Below are 23,618 nucleotides of genomic sequence, written 5' to 3' on the forward strand. Positions count from 1 at the left end.
AAAAGTTCTTAATGAGAATTAAAAGAGGTTTAGATGTCGATGTCTTATTGAGTTGTTTTTTTTTTTTTTTTGATCACCATCACTGAGATCAGTGTTTATGGCTCTTGGTCCTTGACTTTTGTTTAGTTGCTTCTTCTGCAACAACTGCAGTTGTTTTCAGAATTCATTTCTGCATTGATTTAAACAGATCAACATGTTTGCTTTAATAAAAGCCAAATGACTGCATTAAAGTGGTTTAAATAATTCAACTAAAGTACAAAGAAATAAATAGAAACACTGTTGTTGTTTCATGTACCAATTGTTGATGTTTAAGAGTGTATAAATAATGTCATTGTTAACTTTTTAAAACATTTTTGTGCCACAGTACTTTATTGTATTTAAAAAAATAAAACTGTATATTATTTGCTATAAATTCACAGCAATTATTTGGCAGGAATTTCTGGTAAAATAACAATACAATTGTTAACAGTGCACAATAAAAATGTATCAAATAATGTGTTTTTCTTTTGTAAATGCATACAAGGAGATATTAACATATTTAAGACTATTTAATATTTTAAGAACCTACAGGGTCTTGTTTTATTCAAACATGTGCTCCTAAATACATTTTACAGTCTACAGTCATTTTTTTTTTTCTTAAAACAATTCTACCTCGTTTAATTTTCAGTAAACCTTTTAAATTTTAGACATCTGTTCACACTATGGATAATAAATAAAAACAAAATTTTCTAGCAGATGAACCATAAAAATACTTACAGCAAATCAGAATCCATCCGCCTTTAAAGTGGTAGCACATATTTAGAGTATGCATACTTAGAATAATTGAGATATTATCTTACTTAATGTTGAGGCTTGCTAAAAACAGAATTGATGATGCTTGTATTTGAACCCTAAATGGATGTAAGGAAGGGCTAGAGCTTTACATAAGCACAAGCTGGATTCTGATTGGCTGATTGGTGAATAATGATGCTGTCCCTGTGAGCAGTTGTTGTTTGATGTTTTGTAGTTTACCTGCTGCAGCTCCAGAGTCACAGTGACATTATGGTAGTCCATCCCGTTCATGATGCTTGGGCTCTGCCACCATCTGTTAGTGCTGTCGAAGGCGTACTCGATGGGATGTCGCTCTACACACACGAAAAACACACTGCTTAGAGTCCAAAGCACATTCATCTCTGCTCAGGGGCTTTATAAGGCAGTGAAGACCAGTCAGAAAATTGGAAGAACAGCTCAAAAGTCTGATGACCATATTTAAAATTTGTCTAATATTTAATTAACAAGTAAACATTACTGTGAATAAAAAAAAAAGTTAAATATTTAATAATATCTTTCTGGATAATCAAGTAAAGCGCTGCCGCTTATCTTAAAATGTACTAACAATATCAAAGTTATTCTTACTTTATTAAAATCAGTAAAGATTTAATCAGTACTATTAACTGACTGAACTATAACCAAAACCTCCCCAAGAGCTCTGGGTGTATATTCAATACTCATATATCTAAATTTAGTTTTGTTTGAATAAGTGGTATTTTTGGATTTGTATTTGATATCTCTTTTATCTGAAGAGATCGAGTGAGATCTGATTCCTCATGGCACTAGGCCTTTAGAGGAGCTCCATAACACCTCATATTAAGCCACGACAGGACAAAGCACTTCTAATAACATGTTTCTGCTGGCTTTTACCTCAGTGAGCTGAATAAAATCACCTGCTGAAGTGTCTTTTGAAATAAACCCATCTGCTGTAATGAGGATTGAGTTTTATAAGCGCTGAAATACTGACGTTTATCTTGGAGTAGAGCCTGTGGAAAGCCTGCTATATGAGACAAACCCCAATCTTTCTTTACAGCCAGATTCTTAATCAGGCAACGATGATTAAAGTTGTCCACTTAATCTTGTATTTGACTGCATATATTCTTTTCTAATTCATGAGCGAGATCTAGGTTTCATTTAAAAGAACTCCCCCGCTGGTTAAGTCACATCTCTCTCTCTCTTTCTCCAATTTTCTCTAATTACATGTTATATTAATCACTCTCTGGCTGGGTGTGTGGGTGACTCTGGGGCTCAGCGGCGTGTGTTTGAAGAGCGCCGAACTCATTACTGACGGAGGTGTGTGGATGACAGCACCAGCGATTTACTCAACTCATGTTTCATTAAGAGATTGTACACATCAGAACCCACAATAAAAAAGCTCCCTAAAAGAACCAGTCTGATGAAGGCGTCTCGCTCATGTTTCACTCTGGAGCCAAATCTAACACAACCCCTTAAAGAAATAGTTGACCCAAAATTGACAATTCATTCATTTTTTACTCACATTATGGCACTGTAATGTTGCTTGTAATTCTCATTCATCTTAATGACGAGGATTCGCATTACTGTAATGCAGTCAGGAAAATCATTCTCTGGACACAACAAAGTTTTTAGTCAAATTTGCATAAAGAACAAATACCACAATGATGTATACAATTCTAATAATACATGATTATAATAACAAAATTTCTGCATTAATTTTTCGGTAACACTTTCTATGAAGCCTGTTTTTAAAATACATTAAAAGGGTATTCTTAAGGCATTATAATAAATGCATAATGCATTATAAAAAATCGTATAATATGTTGTATCATCTCATGAATATTCATAAGAACAGTTTTAATATATAATAATATTTACTTATTTGTGGATTATATTTCTCATAGTTAAATTGTATTATTAATCTCATATCTTAGAATTTTTTTAATTTCTATTTTTAATTTATATCAAACAGATATTAAATCAGATATCAGATCAGATGAAATACGAATACAATGACTCATTAAGTTTAGTTCTCATATTCAGAAGGTTTCTCAAACAGCGAAGATTTGATGCAATGCTGACTATCATTCAGTGGCAATGCATGATGTCAAATAACTGAGAGAATGTTCGATTACTACGGATGAACATCAGCGACAGGATGTGATGTCATGCTCTATAGTTTAATAAAATTGCTATAATGTGTGATGGTGTGGATGGCGGATTTCATGTGTGATGATAATGATGGCAGTAATGAGCACAGTGATTGATTGTTATACATATAATACCAAATGTATATTGAACATAAGAGTTATTTGAACAATTTGCAAAGCAGATTTTCCCTCAGTACACGTATTCATTAATTTTAAAAGTCTGAGTATGAGATCAAACACAAGATTCACAAATTCAAGTTTCACCTTTCAGCAATCTTTAAAAAAGCAATTAAAGAAGCACATTAATTAGGTAAAGCTATTATAATAGGGGACAAAATGTTCCCAGTGTTACCATGCCTAATTATTATAAATGAATTTAGGCTTAAATTTAAAATATAAATATGAACAGTTTCTAGCTGTGTTTTTGGTCTTAACTGTTAAGTACTGTGGTGTTGAGAAAAATGTATTCCCCGATGTAAATCAATTGATTTGATAAATATTTAATTAAAATTATATTTTATCATTGAAAATTAATTTTATTTGCTGCAAGATCCCCGTGGAGCACACACACAGTATTTATTTTGCTAAGGAGAGTGTCATGTTGGGCTACAGAAGTGGGAGCAGGCTGATTTAGGATAACGGGATCTGCTGACAGTGAAAGTTCATCTAACTCAAAAATCAGCCCGACAGATTTCCAATGAATATCATTTCTGCTATTTGGCTATTAGAGGTATTTTCTGTTCCAGATGATAACAGTATCAGCTCACAAATCAGTTCCCAGAGCAGATTGGGTCAGACATTTGAAAGCAACAGAAGTAGAAGTATATTTTTGTTAATGATTCAAATAATACTATATAAAAAATAAATAATTATAATAATAATAAAAACAATGCTTTCTACTCTATGAGGCCAGTGAAGTGGGAAATAGTGTACATGTGCATTACATGTGCGACTGTGCCAGTGTTACTATGACTTTGGAATGCAGTGATTTCTGAGCAGAAACAGTCTTTGATTAGGGCATCTCAAATGGATTATGCACAGCCCGAGAGCCAGTGTGTGTGTGTGTGTGAGTGTGTGTGTGTGTGTGTGTGTGTGTGTGTGTGTGCGTCCTGTACCATTAGCATTATCACTCTGCAGGTCCGACACTGGGCTGTCCTGGTACATGCTCCACTAGTTTGCAGTACATTTCTGGTCCTGTTTCTCCACATGTGGCATTGGTCGTGATCTCTGCCATGGAAGCCAGGTTCAGCACAGCTGGGAAGAGACCTGTGCACACAGCACACACACAACGTTAGCTGTTACCAAGACAAATGATCGCTTCTACAGATAGTTCAAAACCAACAGCATCCAACAGCAAGTTTTCAGCTTTCCAATCAATTCATCTCCCCAGATGTACACTATGCACATCACTGAATTCACAGGGTTGATGAACTGCCTTTATCATTCTGCATTATTGACACACTGTTTTCCAAATCAGGAAAATTGCAATCTGCCATTTTTGTTTCCGGTGATAAAAAAGGCTTTAATAAGAATTCACATATAAATTTGAGCATAAATGCAAAAGGATGTATTTTGAATGGTCAGTGTTTAATTGGCTTCCAGCAGCACTTCTCGCAGCTTAGAGCAACTTATTGATTTAAAATGGTGTGACCTAGTTTTGTTGCAACATGCTGTTTGTTTGCAGTATTGTTTGTGTGCATCTTCTTCTCCCCGTCACCAGTCCTGCTCCAAGGAGCTCATCATTTACAAGAGAAGCATTGTCCTATATTAAAGTTACACTGGAAACATTTCTCATTTATTTTTTTATTTGTTTGTTTGTTAAAAGTGAATAAGAAAAAAAAAACTGGTTCACACTGATTTTGCAACGTATCAACGTATCCTACTGACAGCCGAACTCTGAGTTAAATCAGTTTTTGTTGAAATGAATCATGGGAAGTCTTATTAAAACAAACTTGTGGATGTTTTGAAACAAAATGATCATATCAGTGACGAGAGACTTTCAAGCTGCATAAAATCAAATGCAATGTCTGTTCCATCAAACACATCCTTCTTCAAAATAGCACAGCAACAGTTGTATTATGAAAGCTGACCCTGCTTTGCTCGTCCTCGTTTATGTAATTAAAACTTTCTGAGAATCCACTTTCCAGCATTCAGATAAAGAGAATATGGAGCTCACATTCAAATCCTCTTGAGTACAAATTGGGTTTTGGTAGTTTATTGTTCATAACAGCATGACTCAGAAATGTAAATATATGGTAGATATTAGGGCTGCCCAATAAACTATAAAACAACCACAATTTGAGTGGTGTTATCTGTATATATTTACTCCTCTATCTGCTTGGTTTCTCTCTGCAAATGACGAGGTTGTAGGATGTGAAAGCATCTGAAATACACAATTGAGTACAGAGTTACAATGTGTCTCCTTCCATTTGTTTTAGTGAAAACAAAACAAAACAAAAAAAAAAGAAAAAACTTGTGAACTGGTGATGAGGAGGGAAGTATCCTTAACCGAACAGGGCTGGTCACACTTACATGTTCTCTTAAACTGAAAAGAGAAAAAGACATGATTTGAAAGAAATCAGCATTGATTTTCATGAGCAAATGCACATCGCCATTGATCACCATGAAATCAGTTACAATCTGAACGTTAAAAATTATAGATATTTTAAGAAATCATTTACTCGCAGAGTGTGTTGACAGTCTGTTTAGTTGGATAGCTGAACTCCAGAAACTCAGTAGGCCTAATAAGCAAACTTCTTTTTAGAGTGTACCTTCTGATAGTAATAAATACATATATATATATATATATATATATATATATATATATATATATATATATATATATATATATATATATATATATATATAAATCCAACAATATGGATTATAAATTCATTGTCTCTGTTAGTTACTTAGTGGAGAGGACGAAAAGCCATACAAAAGTCACATAGATTGAAACATATTAATAATAAATGCATGTTCATATATTTAAATTTAAATAGAAGAAAAAAAAATACAATATATGTAAAAATATTTTGAAATATATTTTACAAATATATGGCCACTTTTTATTATTTTTCACATATATTAAACATGTAAATATATTTTTATCTGAAATATTTCCATATATTTATTTCCTATTTATTTCCTTCATATGTAAATACATTTAGATATCAGACTATGTAAATATATTATTTTGCAATATATTTCCATACATTAATTTATAATATTTGTTAACATATTTCATTTATATGCAAATATATTAGATATGTGCATATATTTAAAAACATTCAAATATTCAATTAATGGTCATTTTTACTGTACTTCACATACAAGTAAACAAACAAATGTTTCCACATATTCCCATTAACTCAAACTGTGTGTAAATAAATTAAATCTACACATATGGAAATGTTATCATTTTATATATATATATATATATATATATATATATATATATATATATATATATATATATATATATATATATATAAATATATATTATAATTTGCCCCTTCATAATAAATCAAACAGAAATTGGACACTGAAGAAAAAAACAAAAATAAAAAAATAAATCAACAATGCGACTTAAAAAACAGTGACAATATAAAATGAATTGACTCTTTTATATAAATAGTAATTTAATGTTAAATTAATGTTTGAGCAATTGACATTATATTCTTAAATATAATTTAATTCCAGTTTGTGACATTGCCCCTTGTCCTATTCTTGCAATATTCAAGTGTACATGTCCCTGAGTAATATCTGCGTGCACTTATTTCTAACAGAACAGACTGAAATTTACTCTTATGTGGACAGTCTTCAAGAGTGCAAATAAAACTTTTTATAAAGGTTTTCAGTACCTTTCAGACTCATGTGAGGTTTCCACAAGCAACAAAGTCTACTTGAACAAACATTTCACTGCGTTTAAAATTTAGAAAATAATATTAAAACAACTAAATGGATCATCTCTAGGTTATGTATGTAACCCTAGTTCCTCGAGGGAACGAGACGCTGCGTCGAAACGCTTTGGGGAACGCGTGTAGCGTGAGCGACTCTGAATATGATATCTAATCTGTCTTATAGAAGAGTGTGACGTCACGGGCGAGGTGATGTAAGCGACCAGGAAGCTATAAAGGCACGGGCCGCACAGCTGGCTCAGCTTCGAGTACCAGCAAGCGCTAGCAAGGGTGCCGGGGGTATGGCCTCGAGACGCAGCGTCTCGTTCCCTCGAGGAACTAGGGTTACATACGTAACCTAGAGACGTTCCTCTTCAGGAACTCGAGCTGCGTTGAATCACTTTGGGGAACGAGTACCAACGCTGCCAGGCTACCAAACCCCTGCCTAGTGTGTATCCGAAGAGCACAGCTTAGGACGAGGGGAATGAAGTGCCTGGAGTGACTGGCATGAATCTTTCAAAAGTAGAAGGCGTGGAAACCCCGTAGCATTGCAGATGTCCAGCATGGACGCACCTGCTAGAAAGGCCTTGGAGGCCGCCATACCCCATGTAGAGTGAGGCCTCCAAGGGGACACAGAGTGGCGCTGATAGTCTCAACTATCCATCGACTAATAGTCTACTTAGAAGCAGGGAAACCCCTCTTGGGGGGACCGCAGCATGCAAGCAATTGGTCCATTTTTCTCCACAGGGCAGCTCTGTGGGCGTATGCATCCAGCGCTCGAGCTGAACACACACAAATTAGCTTCTCTTGGTCGGGCTCCCGAAAGGGAGGAGGACAGAAGACCTGCAGCACTACAGGTTGTGGTGTGATAGAGGGCACCTTAGGAACATATCCCGCTCGAGGGTATATGAACACTTTGGTCATGCCAGGTGCAAAATCAAGATAGGTAGGGGCCACTGAGAGGGCCTGTAAATCTCCTACTCTCCTCAGAGAGGTAATGGCCAACAGAAAGGCGGTTTTAAGAGTCAGATGTCTATCTGAGATATCTTGAATCGGTTGAATGGAGATTTGTAAAGAGCCTCTAACACCACACCCAAGTCCCGGGGGGGAACACGGGACCGTACTGGAGGTCTCAGCCTCAGCGCACCGTGGAGGAAACGTGTAACTAGGGGGTGTCTTCCCAGAGACTGACCATCGAGAAGAGCGTGGTAGGCCGCAATAGCCACCACGTAGACCTTCAACATGGAGTGGGTCAACCCTGCAGAGAGCCTAGCCTGTAGAAACTCCAGAACTGTACCAACCGGGCAGTTTGCTGGGTCTAACTGGCGGTCTCTGCACCATGAGGTGAAGAGTTTCCACCTCAGGGCGTACAGTTTCCTTGTTGAGGGAGCTCTGGATTAGAGAAGGGTCTCAACAACCTCGGTTGAGAGACCGGCTGCTAACAGTTGTGCCCCCTCAGGGGCCACACCCACAGCTTCCACAACTATAATTATCGTACCCTGCACCTGCGAGAGTAGGTCTGTCCTGATCGGTATCTCCCACGGAGAGCCGTCGAGGAGCGAGACTAGATCTGAGAACCATACACGGCCCGGCCAGAACGGGGCTACTAACAACAGATGGACCCCGTCCCGGCGTACTCTCGCCAGAACTCCCGGGAGCAGAGCGATAGAGGGAAATGCGTACAGACGAAGCCTCGGCCAAGTCTGTACCATGGCGTCCAGTCCCAGAGGAGCTGGATGAACTAGAGAGAACCAAAGGGGGCATTGTGACGTCTCTTGAGATGCAAATAGGTCTACTTGAGCCCTGCCAAATACTCTCCATATCTGCTTCACTACTTCTGGGTGAAGTTTCCATTCCCCGGGCCTCAGCCCCTGCCTCGACAGTATGTCTGCTCCCATATTTTGTTTCCCAGGAATATATACTGCTCATAATGAGAGGAGTTTGCTCCGGGACCACACCAGGATCTGGTGCACCAGCTTGTACAAAGGGCGCGAAAGCAGACCTCCCTGGTGGTTGATATAAGAGACCACCGATGTGTTGTCGGTGCGCACCAACACATGGTGACCCCTTAGGTCTGGGAGGAAGTGCTTCAGTGCACGATAAACTGCTAGCATTTCTAGACAATTGATATCCCATGTTAGATGGCGATTGCTCCACAGACCACGGGCAGGGTGGCCACTCATGACTGCACCCCAGCCGGTGAGGGATGCGTCCGTCGCTAGTGTTACACGGCGACAAGGAGCTCCCAGCACCGGGCCCTGTTTCAAGAACCAAGGTTTCTTCCACATGTCTAAGGCACGGAGGCAGCGCCGCGTGACCTTGATATTGCGAAGTAGATTGCCCATCGGGGAAAATACCTTGGTCTTGAGCCACCACTGTAGGGGTCTCATGTACAGCAGGCCAAGAGGTATCACATTGGACGCAGCTGCCATCAGACCCAACAATCTCTGAGATTGTTTGACAGTGAGTGACTGGCCTTCTTTGACTCTCTCGACTGAGATGCGGATCGACTCGATACAAGCAGGGGACAATCGTGCCTGCATCGCGGTCGAATCCCATACTACGCCTAGGTAGGTGGTTCTCTGAACCGGAGAAAGCACACTCTTCTTGGCGTTCAGTCTCAAACCCAGCTCCCCCATATGTGCGAGAACGACACCTCGATGCCGAGCCGCAACCTGCTCTTGACTGAGTTAAAATCAACCAGTCGTCGATGTGGTTGAGAATGCGGATGCCCTGCATGTGCAGGGGGACCAGAGCCGCGTCTACACATCTTGTGAACATGCGGGGTGAGAGTGCAAGCCCGAAGGGAAGTACTCGATATTGGTAGGCTTCGCCCCCGAAAGCGAACCTCAGAAACTTCCTGTGTTGTGGAAGGATGGAAATGTGGAAGTATGCATCTTTGAGATATATTGTGACAGACCAGTCCTCAGACCTGATCTGATCTACAACATGCTTGATCGTGAGCATTTTGAACTTCAATCTCATAACTGAACGATTTAAGACCCTCAAGTCTATAATTAGACGCAACCCCCCATCCTTCTTTGGAACTGTGAAATACCAGCTGTAGAACCTGGACTCCCTGTCTTGAGAAGGGACCACCTCGATGGGCTTCCGCACCCGGAGATCGGCAGATCTGGCGGGTGAGGTAGGAGATAAGGACGCGCCCGTCTCCCTACCCTCCAGCAGATCTTATCTGCGAACTCAGCGAGTGCAGGCGCCGCTCCGCCTCGGCGAAAGCAGGACCGACACCGCGAGGAACGCTGGCGAAGACTCCCCCTCGTGAGAGTCCTCCGGGATCGAAGCGTCCACACTGGCTTGTACCAGTGCAGGCAGTCGGCTCCCTCAAGAGCCGAAACAGTGTGCCTCAATCCCAGGCAGACCGCGCACAGACCGTGTATTCTCACTCGTGATGAACACACAATCTGAAACGTGATCTGGATTCGCCTTTCAGATGTCTCATCTTAGCTTTGCTCTTTGACTATTGCTTACTCTTTGAGGAGCTAATAGTGACAAACAACAATAAATAAGACTGACAAGACAGAATGACATGCACACACAGAGCGCTTGCTGAAAACGCAGAAGCTGAAGCCAGCTGTGCGGCTCGTGCCTTTATAGCTTCCTGGTCGCTTATGTCACCTCGCCCGTGACGTCACACCCAGATGAGATATCATATTCAGAGTCGCTCACGCTAAACGCATTCCCCAAAGCGTTTCGACGCAGCTCGAGTTCCTGAAGAGGAACTATATAATTTTACCTCAGACTGTGACCCAGACCACTTCATGTGCTAATTAACTAACAGGAATTAACTACTTAAGTTCAAGTACCGTTACACTGATGAAATAATACTCAATTACAAGTAAAAGTACAAAACAGTACTTAAGTCAAATTAAAAAGTATTCCTCTCAAAAAATACTCAGATTACAAGTTACTAGTTACTTTTTAGCTGGTGATATTTAATTACCAAAAGATATTCATATCAAAGATCTATATGAATGGATAGCAACTTTGAACAAAAAACACTTCTATCTTATTTACAAAGTATGTGAATTAGTGTTCATGATACAGGGATTTCTAATTCAATGCCTTGGTTGGATAGGAGTGGTTAAAGGGGTCCTGTTATGCTCTTTTACAATTACTTGAATTTGTTTTGGGGGTGTACTAGAACATGCTCTCATGCTTGGTGGTTCGAAAAAACACATTATTTTTCACATAATTTACATTATTTAACTAATTTTTCTCTCCAGCTTGGCGCAAATGTCTCAGTTAGTTCTGGGTTTAAAGAAGACCTGCCTTCCGAAAACAAAATGTGTTGTGATTGGTTAGCTGTCCCAGTGTGTTGGGATTGGTTAGCCTTCCCAGTGTGTTGTGATTGGTTGGCTGTGCCAGTGTGTTGTGATTGGTTGGCTGTGCCAGTGTGTTGTGATTGGTTAGCTGTCCCAGTGTGTTGTGATTGGTCGGCTGTCCCAGTGTGTTGAGATTGGTCGGCTGTCCCAGTGGGTTGTGATTGGTCGGCTGTCCCAGTGTGTTGTGATTGGTCGGCTGTCCCAGTGTGTTGTGATTGGTTGGCTGTGCCAGTGTGTTGTGATTGGTCAGCTGTGCCAGTGTGTTGTGATTGGTTAGCTGTCCCAGTGTGTTGTGATTGGTTAGCTGTCCCAGTGTGTTGTGATTGGTTGGCTGTCCCAGTGTGTTGTGATTGGTTGGCCGTGCCAGTGTGTTGTGATTGGTTGGCTGTGCCAGTGTGTTGTGATTGGTTAGCTGTCCCAGTGTGTTGTGATTGGTTAGCTGTCCCAGTGTGTTGTGATTGGTTAGCTGTCCCAGTGTGTTGTGATTGGTCGGCTGTCCCAGTGTGTTGAGATTGGTCGGCTGTCCCAGTGGGTTGTGATTGGTCGGCTGTCCCAGTGTGTTGTGATTGGTCGGCTGTCCCAGTGTGTTGTGATTGGTCGGCTGTGCCAGTGTGTTGTGATTGGTTAGCTGTGCCAGTGTGTTGTGATTGGTTAGCTGTCCCAGTGTGTTGTGATTGGTTAGCTGTCCCAGAGTGTTGTGATTGGTTAGCTGTCCCAGTGTGTTGTGATTGGTTAGCTGTCCCAGTGTGTTGTGATTGGTCAGCTGTCCCAGTGGGTTGTGATTGGTCAGCTTTGCCAGTGTGTTGTGATTGGTCAGCTGTCCCAGTGTGTTGGGAATGGTTAGCTGTGCCAGTGTGTTGTGATTGGTTAGCTGTCACAGTGTGTTGTGATTGGTTAGCTGTGCCAGTGTGTTGTGATTGGTCAGCTGTCCCAGTGTGTTGGGAATGGTCAGCTGTGCCAGTGTGTTGTGATTGGTCAGCTGTCCCAGTGTGTTGGGAATGGCCAGCTGTTCCAGTGTGTTGTGATTGGTGAACAGCTCAGACAGTGTTTCAGTACTGCCTGCCCCTTTCCAAAGCAGCAAGTTCCCTCTGATAAGGATGGCATCAATATTGCCATATCAATTTGATATTGTTTTGGAAAGCAACGCTGTAGTCCAAACAGGCGGATTATTGTAGTTCTTGAAAAGGGATTTTTAAAAAAATGAAATATTTCCCTTTGGAGTGGACTTTGAGATTTGTAACTTTGTAGATTTTTGTTATGCCCAAACATACACACTACACAACGACTAAAATTCCAAAAGTGTAAAAGCAAAATAGGACCCCATTAAGAATATCTGCTTGTTACGTCTGACATCATCCTTTACCACTTCTGGGACCTAATGCTCTGCCAGACACCGCCCAAAAAACAACAAACTGATTCAGCTAAAATATTAGTGTCTGAGAGACACTGTCTGCATGAGAAATGAGTAGAGGCTTAGATCCGGAAACAGCAGTCCTAACTTCATGACTTAACAAGAGGATTCTCCCAAGCCATCAAACTGACTTCATCAATGCAAGAACGCCATTCCAGAGCCGGAAGCGACGGCAGACATTTTTTTTTCCCCAGTGTATTAACTTGCATGGTTCAGTTGTTTGCTACAAGACTGTGCACTAAAAAAGCTAGTAGGGTTATTTCTGATTTCATGATGTACAACCATTTTCAATACCATTGGCAACACTACCACATACTGTATACTGCCATATACCTGTAGATTTAGTTTTTTGTCCATCCATTTTTTCAAGGCACTCGTTATTTCAAGCTTTGAAATTGGTTTAATCCAAGTCTTCTAAAAAGACACATTCACTTTATATGATGAATAGATTTTACATAGGCTTTTATTGACATACATATAAATAATATGCCCCCAATTACCATTAGAAAAATCTAATTCTTAAACATTTGCTCATTCTGTGTGTTTGTGTCGTTAAAATAGGGTGACTCTGTTGCAAAAGCTTACAGGACAAGGAATCTTGATTTCAAATTTGATTTCAAACTGAATTGAATTTACAACAATAATGAATTTATAACGAAATATGACCACACTGAATTTTTACAAGCAAAGATTTAAGAGCCATATACAGTATGTTAGGCCTATTTATGTAGATGAATGGAGCATCGGATGACTTTGACCTGCAATGACTGTACAATGTAGTGATGCAGTAGACAGACTAGGATATTTATATGTACAAATCAGACAAATATCCCATTCCAAAACATTTCTAGCATAAATTTACATGGTAAAGAAAATTAAAGTTCCATCTTTGTTTAAAGAATTTCTGGTGCATTTAATTTACAACCAATACAATTAATAGAAGGATTATCATTGGACAGGTGTGGATCTATTCTGAATGGTTGATAAATTTTGACAAAATGTAATCCAGGGGCAAAGAGAAATAATTTCTACTTTAAAACCATGGAGAGATCGCGACTGCACACAGTCTGCGTGCAAGCAGTTCATTTGTATAAGTAAGGCCTATTTGAGAGCTTACATCCAGTTGTCTGTGATTACATGACAGTATTCTCATATTTCAATAAAGCGCGTGCCACATTTGCACAGGAATTATTACAATTATGCGGAATACTTGCAATACCGTGCAGACATTCAGACTGTAATTAGCAGGAAACGGATGATTGTCAAACTCACTCGGAGAGGAAGGAGAGACGCAGATTGTATCTGTGTATATTCAGATATGGTGGAAAATGAGTAATGGAACCGTGTCAGATATTTCAGTATAGGTATCAAAATATAGATATTTATGATAACACTACCATGTAGTTTGTTTCTCCAAGCTCCCAGTCCATAAATGACACTGAGCTCCATCTCTGTCTGATCAGCTCTTCACCTGCAGCGGTGCTGTTTCCAGTTCAGATATCAGCGCTTTGATTGGTTAAGAACTTAATAACTTTAAAATACAAAACAGTATAAGTTGTGGCCTAGCGGTTAGAGAGTATGACTAATATGCATTATAATACTTCAGCTAATTATATGTAAGTGTGAACTCACCTTAAAGGGGGGGGGGGAGGGGGGTGAAATGCTATTTCATGCATACTGAGTTTTTTACACTGTTAAAGAGTTGGATTCCCATGTTAAACATGGACAAAGTTTAAAAAAATTAAGTTGTACGTTTGAAGGAGTATTTCTGTTCCAAAAATACTCCTTCCGGTTTGTCACAAGTTTCGGAAAGTTTTTTTTCGAGTATGGCTCTGTGTGACGTTAGATGGAGCAGAATTTTCTTATATGGGTCCTAAGGCACTTCTGCTGGAAGAGCGCGCGCTCCCGTATAGCAGAGCACTGAGAGCACAACAGACTTCACTGATCAGAGCGAGAGCGTCGCCAAATGTCACAAAAGGAGTGTGTTTTTGGTTGCCAGGGCAAGACAACCCTGCACAGATTACCAAAAGAGAAACAGCATTAAGGGACCAGTGGATGGAGTTTATTTTAACAGCGCATCAACGGAGTTGTGCAAGTGTTTGTGTTTGTTCCCTGCATTTCTAAAATGCTTGTTTTACAAACAAGGTCCAGTTTGACGCCGGATTTGTGTATCGTTTATTTCTCAAGGATGATGCAATCCCAATGAAAAAGGGTGGTCACGATCGTGTGCTGGAACCGCATGCGGTGAGTAAAACTGCTTCAAATATCTCTGCCTCCTTGTTAGTGCGTCCCCTCCCATGCCGGAGACCCGGGTTCGAGCCCCGCTCGGAGCGAGTTGTTGCTGCTGCTGCTCTCATTCAGTTTCAACCTCGGGATCTGATTCTGGATCATAAATAAACGGCTGAATCTGACTGTTAGCCATGGTTTGTTTTGGATGATGTTTTTTTCCTCAAGGTAATGTCACAGCTTCCAAACACTCTCAACGCAAAAGCCTACTGGCGGTCGTGATTCTTTAGCTCCGCCCACACGTCACGCCTCCAGCCGGTCGTGTTTTTCCGGGAAAAATCGGTACAGACCATCTTTCTCTTATGAATATAATAAAACTAAAGACTTTTTGGAGTTATGAAGGATGCAGTACTACTCTATAGGTACTCAAGATTAACAGGAGATTGAGTGAAAATGAGCATTTCACCCCCCCTTTAAGTGTCCATCCAGCTTGGCAGATGATGACCTTTACAGACCATTTGAGTTTGAAGAGAGGCATGTTCACAATAGTCTAGCTCTGTTCTACTGTTATTCATTTTAATTCCAAGGAATTTGTTTATTATCATCTGTGACTCATTTAGATTATGTTGTACCCCTGTGTAAGTTGTTGTGTATAAAGTATCCTCAGTGCAGAGTCAAACAAGACTACCTTGTAGGACATACAGGAAATAGTTTATATTTATTTTATTTTTTTGTTAAATATTAGATAAACATTTGAATGTTTCTACTTACTAGATGCATCACGATATATTGTGAAAAGAAGATGAAGTTATTTAATAAGCTTTCTCAGATTACCTGTGTTTCCTATATCTCTGTCAGCAGCTCCCATTAATTTTTTTTTTCTGATGCTCCTGAAATCACAGTATGATTTTTACCAATATTTGTTTACAAAGAAAGATCAAAACGTGTTTGACACACATTGTTTTAAAATAGTTTCAGCGCATTTTAGCCTGCATGTAAGTGATGACACTGTAGACTATACAGTGCAGAATTTGCGGTTAAATTAATTAGCTTGCTATCATTTATCTATTACCAGCGCAAATTACCAGAAAACATTTACAAAGCTATCACAACCATTCATCTAAACATAAGATTGATTAAAAACCCAAACTTTCATTAATAAAGCTCTTATCTATAGTTAGCCTACCTCTTATAGTTAGCCTGTATGGTTAGTTATCAGGTTGTGATGCTGTGATGCATGGACGTGTCTTTTTATGAAATTCAATAACAGTTAATTAATAATTAAAAAATACAAATTAATATTAATTATTTATTAACAGTTTAATTGAATAAAAGTCACATGAAATGTCCTGGAACTCGATCAAGTATTGTTTAAGTGGAGAGGCCATCAAAATGTAAATTCAATGAGAATATGAAAGCAGTATTGCGAAATGTTGTTTGAAGTCAGTTATACACAGATAGATAGCTAATATAATATAATATAATATAATATAATATAATATAATATAATATAATATAATATAATATAATATAATATAATATAATATAATATAATATCATATAATAGATTTATTATATTATATATTTTCTAATGTAAAAGAAAAAAACAACTTTACACCTTTTGTGTGCTTGATGTTACTTGTATTAGTTGTTTTGGAATTTTAGTCACAACGTTCATATGATACAAAATGTGGCTTATATTCAGGAAAATAAACTATTCATAAATTGATTACAAGTTTTTTTTAATCATGCTGTTTAAGAAAACAACAGTCATAAACACACTGCAAAATGTTGTAATTGACAGCTGTAAATCTCTTTAATTAAAGTTGCTTTTGTGAGTCACTGACAAAATTATGATGACTGACATTAATCATCATTATTCACTGAAATCACAATATCAAGGGGAAATATTTGAAATTATGATAATCATGCAGCTTTATCAGGACAAATATAGTATGCGATTTAACATTTGGTGTACAGCATAAAAAATAAAGCAGTTGGTATTTAGTGTACAGTACACTGCAGTAAGTGGCACAGTGGTATTTGAACTACCTGAAATAGAATAGAAAGATGAGGGTTTGCAAAGACATGAATGTCTGTACTGCATGGATAAAATCTGGATGTCAGCAGCATTAAACTGGGTTGTCTGTTTTGTGAAGTGTATTTTTGCAACAGCAAATAAAAAAACAGTGGTCATAGTTGGTCAGAATTAAAGTGCGCTTAGTCTCATGAAATCAGTCTCAGCTGTTCAGACAGATGTTCCTTATGAGTTCTCACATGCGAGCTCCCTGCTCTTTACAGTGAATTCCCTGAATGCTACATGTAGTTCTAATTCTGCCGTTTAGTTGCAGGGATAAAGTCTTTCATATCCTCCTTCATGCAAACACATCACAGCTTAGCAGCTGCCTCTGGAATGTCCACAATCAAATGGATATTACGCTCAATATGGGACAATTTGTAAAGCATAACAAGGACATTTTCCCAGGAAACATTAGCTTCAAGCTTGGATATTTTTTAAACTGGAGCTTTACAAACCATCATCTATTTTAATATGTATATTGTGTGTCTGTGTGTATGTACAGGTGCATCTCTAAAAAGGTTTTACAACTTATTTAAAAAAGTGAAACTTTCATATATTCTAGATTTATCACATGTAAAGTAAAACATACAATTTTTCGTTTGTTTGTTTTACTTTTGATGATTAGAGCTTACAGCTCATGAAAGTCAAAATATTTTTTTTTTTTTTTAAAATACAGTATCTCAAAATATTACAATATTTACATTTGAGTGTCATTAAATGACCATCCCTACAGTACAAATTCTGGGCATCTCTTGTTCTTTAAAACTACAATAATGGAAAAGACTGCTGACTTGGCAATGGTCCAAAAGATGATCACTGACACCCTCCACAAAAATGGTAAATCACAGAATGTCATTACTGAAAGGGGTGGCTGTTCACAAAGTGCTGTATCAAAGCATATTAAAGTTGACTGCAAAGTTGACTGGAAGGAAGAAACTGGGTAGGAAAAAGGTGCACAAGCAACAGAAATGACCGCAAGTCTGAGAATATTGTCAACCAAAGCAGATTCAAAAACTTTCGAGAGCTTCACAAGGATTGGACTGAAGCTGAAGTCAGTGCATCAAGAGAAACATTCTCAGACATCTTCAGGAAAAGGGATACCGAGCAACTTCTGAAACAATGATGCAGGATGCAGCAAAGTCAGATTGTGCAGAAGAATCATCTGTTTCCTGTGGTCTTGTCCTGGTGCTCCTCTAAGACAAGGTCTTTACAGGGGATCCGTATCTGGGCTCTACTTGTCCTGGTCTCCGCTGTCTTTCAGGGCAGTAGAGGTCCTTTCTAGGTGCTGATCCACCATCTGGTCTGGATACGTACTGGATCCGGGTGACTGCAGTGACCCTCTGATCTGGATACAGACAGGACCTGGTGGCTACGGTGGCCTTGGAATAAGAGAGAAACAGACAAATATTAGTGCAGATGCCATTCTTCTAATGATTTAGCAAGTATATAGGGTGTTATGGTAAGTGTTCCCAGTTCCGGTTTACCTAATTAATGCAGCCTAAAAATCCTTTAACGGATTTGGATATTAAAAGCATATTATTATGTTATGTGTAAGCCAGGTTAAAGAGATGGGTCTTTAATCTAGATTTAAACTGCAAGAGTGTGTCTGCCTCCCGAACAATGTTAGGTAGGTTATTCCAGAATTTAGGCGCAAAATAGGAAAAGGATCTGCCGCCCGCAGTTGATTTTGATATTCTAGGTATTATCAAATTGCCTGAGTTTTGAGAAAGCAGCAGACATGGAGGATTATAATGTAACAGGAGTTCATTCAAATACTGAGGTGCTAAACCATTTAGGGCTTAATAAGTAATAAGCAATATTGTAAAATCTATACGATGTTTGATAGGGAGCCAGTGCAGTGTTGACAGGACTGGGCTAATATGGTCATACTTCCTGGTTCTAGTAAGAAGTCTTGCTTGCTGCATTTTGGACTAGCTGTAGTTTGTTTACTAAGCGTGCAGAACAACCACCCAATAAAGCATTACAATAATCTAACCTTGAGGTCATAAACGCATTGATTAACATTTCTGCATTTGACATTGAGAGCATAGCCCGTAATTTAGATATATTTTTTAAATGGAAAAATGCAGTTTTACAAATGCTAGAAACGTGGCTTTGTAAGGAAAGATTGCTATCAAATAGCACACCTAGGTTCCTAACTGATGACGAAGAATTGACAGAGCAGCTATCAAGTCTTAGACAGTGTTCTATGTTAATACATGCAGAGTTTTTAGGTCCTATAATTAACACCTCTGTTTCTTCAGAATTTAGCAGTAAGAAGTCTATTTTTTATATCGACTATGCATTCCATTAGTTTTTCAAATTGGTATGTTTCGCCGGGCCGCAAAGAAATATACAGTATCATCAGCATAGCAGAGAAAGCAAACATCATGTTTCCTGATGATATCTCCCAAGGGTAACATATAAAGAGTGAAGAGTAGCGGTCTTAGTACTGAGCCTTGAGGTACTGGCCTTGAGGCCAGCTCACCATCGCACTCTGGATCCTCTGAACACCTGCCTCTTCCCGGACTGTGTATCCCCCGCCAAGAATCACCAGTTCCCCTGTCTTCATGTTCATCGTTTGTGTATCTTCATTAAATACTGTTAACTCACACTTGCTTCCTTCCTTCCATTGACAAATCGTTACATGGACAAACCACTCAAAAAAAAAAAAAAAAAAAAAGTAAAAAAAAAACATTACACTTAATTGTTTTGTAAAGTTATTTTTTTTCTTCACAATATACATATGTTGATTTTTAAGTGCAAGACATGACAGCAGGAACAAATATAGAAATGGAAAATAAAAACTAAACATAAAGGTGACAGAGAATTGCGTCACTGGTGAATAGGCTCATATTGGGTGAGAGGCCTCACAAGCTGCAATCGTCTTGAAAAAAAAGTTAAGTGATGTGACATACAGCCAAGTATGGTGACCCATACTCAGAATTAGTGCTCTGCATTTAACCCATCCAAAATGCACGCACGCACACAGCAGTGGGCAGCCATTTATGCTGTGGCGGCTGAGAAGCAGTTGGGGAATCAGTGCCTTGCTCAAGGGCACCTCAGAAGTACTGTTTTACACCACTTAAAAAGGGACAAGTGCATAAATGAACAAGAGCTGTCACATGGACTCCTTTCTTGAGCCACTGATGCAGGATGTCTTCAAGCCTCATTCATTTGTCACATCAGAACTGGCAGCAACTGCTTGATTTTGTCAAAATAGTTTTAACAGTTCAATAAACAATAAGTTAATATTAGCTAACTTACATTTTAATCATTATAAAGCCGGTTACTTTGCCTTTTGTGTAACCACCAATAGTTTCAAACAAAGACAGAGTAGAATTCTGTTAAAAAGATGAATGATTGATTCAGTGATCTAATGACTCTTCTTATTTCATCCTTGAACTTTTTTTCTGAATTTTGCCTAATACTAACAGCGGTTGATATAATATATAATTGTTTGGCAAACCAGATGACCAATCATCACAAGACCAGCATCTACTCATTCAGAGAGAACTTGATCAAAACCCTCTCATGATCTGGATTTCAGATATTGTCTTAAGCGTGTGCATCTTTAAGATGATCTGAAGACAGATGCACAGAAAAGGGAAAATGTTGCACATAAGCACACTGGATATGCTATTCACATGACATTTGTAGCTCCAGATAGCCAAAAGCATAATTATGAATCAGATGAAATGACTTTAAAAGACCTGACATGTTTCCGAGAGCGTTCTGGTCCATAGTTCAGGGTTATCGCTCTTTCTCTCTCTCTGAGCCGGGCCGGATCGATATCAGCGTTCATTCCTTCTTCATTCATATCCTGATGCAGCTGATCCTTCATTCAGCTTGACAAAACTAATTATTCTTTCATGCGAAGCCGTAAGCCGTCTGTCTGCAGGCCTCACAGCCCTGAGACGTGCCTTTAAAAAGATGAATCTCTCCATCGCTCACTCCCACCCCGCTACTCATCTACTCTGTGCATTTATGATGATGTTGCGAACAACGGGCCTCTTCAGCCTCAGGCCGAGCTGAAGGTTCAGACACACAAACATTTAATCTAACACCCACAATCCCTACAGAAGGAAATAACGTAGATGATGCCTTTCAGATGAGATGGGCTATTGTTTAAATCAGTATTTTCCTGATAAAAACATCTGAGCATGAATTGCTTGTTGTGTTCTGCATTTGAAAGTCACTTTGGATAAAAGTTTCTGTTTGATGAAGAAATGTAAATTAATTTATAAAGTTGCCAATGATCAATTGACCTGAGCTGCCCTCCACATTCATTTTACAGATCTCTACTCTTGCTGCATGACAACTACTGTCTCAGTTATGAGTTTTTACTAATTTGATGAAACACAACTGAGCAATCCACCAATAAAGTTTTCTTTGTGATCTTATGCAATTTTGCTTATATAATTGTTTATATATAAGAATATGATTTTTGCAACATCAAACACTCACACCATACACATATTTTTATGACACACTCGTAACACCTTGCCCCATAAACCCACCAATCTTTGTGCCACATTCAATCGGCCTCTGAGCTTATTGTCTGTGTTTGTGCATGTGTGTGTGTGTGTGTGTGTGTGTTTGTTTAGACAGATTTCAAGTTGGGATTCACTGATGTTTATTTCTGTCATAGTTTATGATGAACTGTGTGCGTGTCTTGAGTTCTCAAACACACACACACACACGCGCGCGTGCGCGCATACTTTGTATACGTGGTTTATGGTGCTCTCCATTGGAGTAATAGATTTTATACTCTTAAAACAATGGCCTTCAATCACATAAACAGGTCAGTTCATGAATTAAAGTGGTGTGCCTTCACTGGGCCTCATTCATGACACACAAACATAATAAATTATTGTGTAAATCATCATCGCTCTCATTTGTGATCAGTGTCCACCAGTATATCAGTATAACAGGAATAACTGCTAGTGGCCAGCAGTTCAGCCACTCAAACCACTGACACATAACCACCCATTTACTAGTAACATTTTTCTTAGAAAGCTAGTAATAACAGCTGAACTTGAGCAAAAACTTAAAATGCACTGGATTTCATGATTATTTGTGTAAACTCTCTATAAACTAATTTAACACATAGAATCCCAGCTATGTTCTGTACTTTGCATTATGTAAAGAAATAGATGAATGCTCCTAGCCATTTCAATATGAATTCTTCTGTGTGTGTATGTGACTTCTACCTTTGTTTCTTTCATTCTGTGCAGCACATCACTATGTTTCCATGGTGACAAAACATGGAACGGCACTTAAAGATGAACGACTTCCTTAATAGAGGATAATGACACTTGTAATTTGCAATTGGACGTGCTTTAATTCCCCTTTTCCTTCCTTTCTTCTCTTTCTTCATTACTTGTTTATTATTATTATTATGAAGCAGACTTGTACTGGTTCTGTTGGCTTTGGAGACACACACACACACACAGAGAAAGAGAGATATCTTCGGTGTGTAATATGAGTGATTAACAGGACATAAGCAGAGTTGAAATTATCATCAGAACATCCTGTTCGACTGCTACCCCTGACTTTCAGCTCTGACATATGTGTGTTTCTGTGTGATTCTTTTGTTTACTCAAGCAAAGGGATAATGAAACCATATAAAAGCACAAAAAGTAGATTGAAATGTACAATTATGACTTAACATCATCACCACCATACTAATTTTTTGCAGGCAACACTCGCTCCTCTTTTTAATATTTCAGCTGTATTTTCATCTCTACCTCTCGTCTGTGGACCCATCCTGATTAAAGTTTGATTCTGTGGAAGTAACCGTATATTGAAGGCAGCTCTGCACTTTATCACAGTCAAGGTTGCATCTCCTGGCAAACACAAACATCAGTCATCACACAGAGCTGCCACACACAGACATCAATCCATCCGGCCAACGGCCAGCGCTCAGAGAAACTCCATCACAGCCAAACACAGCAGCACAGCCCTTCACACAATCCTACACACAACACGGCTCCGTCTTTAAAGGGCCAAAGCAGTATGACAGCTCATTTGACTTTACTTATTAGCCCTGACAGCAGAAGCACATTTCTGGCTATTTTCTACGAACAGGGAACAAATCGGTGTCCCATTATGTTTATTTATTTATTTAATAAAAAAATTGAACGTTCCTGAGAAATAGATATGCTAGAATAGTGTTTATCAAAGTGTGAGGCCCATATCAGGAGAGGCACAGAGAAATTTTATTACATAGTAAGATGTGTAACAAGGACACCTTTAAATAAAGTGTTACCCCCAAAATAACTATACTAGTCATTATATTATATTTTAAAATAATAATATTCTAATAATCTGATTTCAGTTACTTTTTATGGATTACATGATTACATATTAAAACATACACACACACACACACACACGCACACACACACACACACACACACACACGCACACACACACGCACACACACACACACACACATCTTAATGAATGCTGCACTCTATTGTGCTCATGGACTACATGTCTGACTGTGAATAGAGAGCATTTCTACACTGACATTTGTAACTGAAATCTCCTTCACTGGTTTGATCAGGGCTGAATTAAACAAATGGCCAATTGAGAGAGACATTAGATCCATGAAGGAATATTAAAAACACACATCCAAAATAAACAGCTCATGTAATATTTTGTTTGACCTCCTGTGGTGGATGATAAACGGTTTCAGAAGATAAAGCAGCCCATTAA

General features: G+C 38.7%; 1 pseudogene; it reads right to left on the minus strand.

Annotated features, from left to right (window-relative positions):
* LOC127983549 (laminin subunit alpha-2-like) overlaps positions 1-4,100 on the minus strand; it is a 186,525-nt pseudogene extending 182,425 nt beyond the window's left edge.
* Positions 4,101-23,618: the final 19,518 nt, after the last annotated feature.

This window comes from Carassius gibelio, chromosome B20, assembly GCF_023724105.1.
Source record: "Carassius gibelio isolate Cgi1373 ecotype wild population from Czech Republic chromosome B20, carGib1.2-hapl.c, whole genome shotgun sequence".
NCBI classification, from domain to species: domain Eukaryota; kingdom Metazoa; phylum Chordata; class Actinopteri; order Cypriniformes; family Cyprinidae; genus Carassius; species Carassius gibelio.